Raw genomic sequence first — 4,489 nt, 5'->3', positions numbered from 1 at the left:
CATTTGATGTGATATGTCACTTTTATTGGTTTACCTTCAGCAAAGTTACAGGATACAAAATCAACCCACAAAAATCACTAGCATTTTTGTACACCCACAGTTGTCTTGCTGAGAGAGAACTCATAAGAATGATCTCATTCACAGTAACTGCAGAAACATTCAAATACCTTGAGATAAACTTAACCAAATATGTACAATGAAAATGACAAAATACTAATGAAAGAAATGGAAGGAGATGCAAAAAATGAACAGACTTATGTTCACTGATTGAAAGAATTAATATGACCAAAATATCCACACTACCCATCAGGAAAATTGGATTTCCATACACAAGTTTGAAGCTTAACGAAGTTTGAAAGAAGACTTTCACTTCATACAAAAGCCAGTTCAAAATGAATTAAGGGGCTGGCGCCGCGGCTCACTAGGCTAATCCTCTGCCTTGCGGCGCCGGCACACCCGGTTCTAGTCCCGGTTGGGGCGCCGGATTCTGTCCCGGTTGCCCCTCTTCCAGGCCAGCTCTCTGCTGTGGCCCAGGAGTGCAGTGGAGGATGGCCCAGGTGCTTGGGCCCTGCACCCCATGGGAGACCAGGAAAAGCACCTGGCTCCTGGCTCCTGCCATCGGATCAGCGCAGTGCGCCGGCTGCAGCGCGCCTGCCGCGGCGGCCATTGGAGGGTGAACCAACGGCAAAAGGAAGACCTTTCTCTCTGTCTCTCTCTCTCACTGTCCACTCTGCCTGTCAAAAAATAAAAAAAAAAAGGCAAAATGAATTAAGGATCTAAATATATGACTTGAAGTTTAAACAATTAGAAGAAAAACCAAAAAGAAACACTCTCAGCCTTTGGCATAGGCCATGACTTTTTGGATAAGAACCCCAAAACACAGGCAATTGAAGTTGGTTGTAGCATTCTGGTATCGAGCCCCAGAACTACTTCTTGGAGCAACATCATACCAAAGCTATTGATACTTGGGCTATAGGGTGTATATTTGCAGAACTACTAATGTCAGAACCAATATTTCACTGTCGACAAGAGGACATCAAAACTAGTAATCCTTATCACCATGACCAGCTGGGATGGGATTTCCTGCAGATAAAGATTGGGAAGATATAAAAAAATGCCCGAACATTCAGCATTAATGAAAGATTTCAGAAGCAATACGAATACCAACTGCAGCCTTATCAAGTATATAGAAAAGCATAAAGTTAAACCAGACAGTAAAGCATTCCACCTGCTTCAAAAGTTGCTTACCATGGACCCAATAAAGCGAATCACCTCGCAACAGGCTATGCAGGATCCCTATTTTCTGGAAGACCCACTGCCTACATCAGATGTTTTTGCCAGTTGTCAAATCCCTTACCCAAAACGTGAATTTTTAACAGAATAAGAATCTGATGACAAAGGAGACAAAACCCAGCAGCAGCAGTAGGGCAATAACCACACCAATGGGAACCAAGACAGCAGTCACACACAGGGACCCCCTTTGAAAAAAGTGAGAGTTGTTCCTCCTACCACTATCTCAGGTGGACTAATCATGACCTCAGACTATCAGCGTTCCAATCCACATGCTGCCTATTCCAACCCTGGACCAAGTACATCACAGCCCCAAAGCAGCATGGGGTACTCAGCTACCTCCTAGCAGCCTCCACAGTACTCACATCAGACACATCGGTACTGAGCTGCGTCAGAATCTTGTCAATGCACTGTTGCTAATGCTGCAGGGCTGACTGTGCAGCTGTCCGCGAGAACCTGGTATGGGCCGCGAGAATGTACTGTCCAACCACATCTTCAAAATGTCCAGTAGCCAAGTTCTACCACTTTTCACAGACTGGAGTAGTGGCTTCCAAGTTGTACCTATTTTGGAGTTAGACTTGAAGAGAAAGTGCTAGCGCAGTTTGTGTTGTGGATTTGCCACTTCCATAGTTTACTTGACATGGTTCAGACTGACCAATGCATTTTTTTTTTTCAGTGACAGTCTGTAGCAGTTGAAGCTGTGAAATGTGCTAGGGGCAAGCATTCGTTGTTGTATGTGGTGAATTCTTTCAGTGTAACAACATTATCTGACCAATAGTACACACGCAGACACAAAGTTTAATTGGTACTTGAAACTTGCAGTATATGTTAACAAAATAACCAAGCTCTAAGTGAGATTATTTTGGTACACCTTTCTTTTTAGTGTTTTATCAGTGAGTTGATTCATTTTCTACATTGTAATCAGTGTTTTTGACCAAGAATATTGCTTGGATTTTTTTGAAAGTACAAAAAGCCACAGTTTTCCAGAAAGGTTTCAAGACTCCCAAAGATTAATTTCCAATTTATAAGTTTGTTTTTATTTTCAGTCTATGACTTGACTGGTATTAAAGCTGCTATTTGATAGTAATTAAATATGTTGTCATTGATATAAACCTGTTTGGTCCAGCAACCAAACTAAAATGATTGTCATAGACAGTGTTTTATTTTTCCTATTGGTGTTGCTGATTTGTGAGCATGCTTTAAGATGAAAAAAGCATGAATGATTACTCCCTTAAAAAGGTGCAGCATCCAATTCAGATATTTTGTCCTGATTTTAAAGCTGTTTGGTGTAGTGCTGTTAAAATTTTGTTCAGTTAATTTTCTTTTTTAAAACTTGTCTGCATGTTGTTTAGGGTGCCCTTATTTCAGCAAAGGAGAAGAAATAGGTGAGCCTTAGAATTTTTGAGAAGAAAAAAAACCTATAACATACAATGTACTGTATCAAACTATTTTACATGAATGACACAAGTATTCTGAATAAAAAAATTGAACATTGTTAAAAAAACAAGGTGTTATGTAATAAATTTATTTTTCATAAATCAAAAAAAAATCAAATGAGATTACATCAAATTAAGATGCCTCTGCACAGCAAAAGAAACAATTAATGAAGTGAAGAGACAATCAACCAGAATGTGAGAAAATATTTGGAAAACATGTGTCTGATAAAGGATTAATATCCAAAACATATAATGAGCTCAAGGAATTCAACAACAAAATGAACAATCTACTTAAGAAATAAGCAGTCTCTGAATGTATAATTTTTAGAAGAAGAGAAACAAATGGCTAGTATACACATGAAAAATGCTCAGTATCATAAGCTATCAGGGAAAAGCAAATAAAAACAACAATGAAGTACCATCTCACTCCAACTAGAAATGGCTCTCATCCAAAAGTCAAAAATAACAAATACTAGTGAGGATAAGGGAATCCTTAATACACACTGTTAGTAGGAATGCAAATTAGTGTAACCATTATGGAGAGCAGTATGACAATTCCTCAAAAAACTAAAAATAGATCTAACGTATGAACCAGCTGTCCAACTTCTAGGAATATATTCAAAAGAAATGAAATCAGCATATGAAAGAGATAGCTGCACTCCCAAGTTTATTGCATCCCGGTTCATAATAGCAAAGGTATGGGATCAGCCAAATGTCCATCTGCTGATGACTGAATGAAATAAATGTGATATATGTATATATTTCACATACATACACATGTATGTGCACTTCACATACATGTATATTTCACATACATACACAGTGGAATATTAGTCATAAAAAAGAATGAAAACATGACATTTGAAACAAAATGGATGGAATTGAAGATCATTACGTTAAATGAAATAAACCAGACACAGAAAGAAAAATTCTGCATTGCTTCCCTCTCATATATGGAAGTTAATATATATGCATGTGTATACTATGTTATATTTATATAAAGCAAACTATATGTATGTTAATATAAATGTACATATGCTTATAATATATGATTATAGTATAAAATGCACTGTCACTTTTTTGGTATATACATGCTTATAAATGTTTTAATGATTTTGTGACTATTTAAAAGTTATTTTATATGAGCGAAGTTGCACATATTTTCATTTTATTAGTGTTCATAGTGCTTGCATATTTTCCTGATGAACTATAGTATTTTAACTTTTTATTTGTTGAACTCTTTGTGTGATTGGGCATTAAGCCTTACTATATCAACTCCTTTCCTTCAACCAGCTCACTTTTGTGTTTCCATGTGCTTTCACTAAAGTTTCTATGAATGCTGCCACCTCTGTGTTCAGCAGGTGTTTTTAAAAGTTTCATAACTTTTTTTTATTCAAGTGGCCATGAGTTGTAATGATGTTTATCTGCTTTATGCCAAAAGAAGTATTTATCTGAGGTTTATTTTTCACTGTCTTCTGATCCTTTTGAGAACTTATTGTATTTTATTTTATACTTGCTTTAATCAATATTACATTATATAGTATAGATTTTCTTTGTACAATTGTGTGTTGAGGCAACGTTAATTCTTAATGCTTCTATGTTTGAGTAAGATGTGCCATACCAAGCTCCAGTCTCTCAGGTGTGGAGGTATTCAGACTCTATTCTAGGACAGTAGCAATTTTCACTGATTTCAAATGAGGCCTTAATGACAGGGTTCTATGGAAAAAATGTTGAACTTTCTTCTTCCATCCAAGAAAGATTAG

The 4,489-nt window shown here is 36.9% G+C and overlaps 1 pseudogene; it reads left to right on the top strand.

Moving 5' to 3' along the window:
• The first annotated feature begins 851 nt into the window (after positions 1–851).
• Positions 852–2,670, top strand: LOC103346351 (cyclin-dependent kinase 8 pseudogene; annotated as a pseudogene).
• The last annotated feature ends 1,819 nt before the right edge of the window (positions 2,671–4,489 follow it).

This window comes from Oryctolagus cuniculus, chromosome 2 (genome assembly GCF_964237555.1).
Source record: "Oryctolagus cuniculus chromosome 2, mOryCun1.1, whole genome shotgun sequence".
In the NCBI taxonomy this organism is placed as follows: Eukaryota; Metazoa; Chordata; class Mammalia; order Lagomorpha; family Leporidae; genus Oryctolagus; species Oryctolagus cuniculus.
This window is presented reverse-complemented; position numbering and strand designations above follow the sequence as displayed.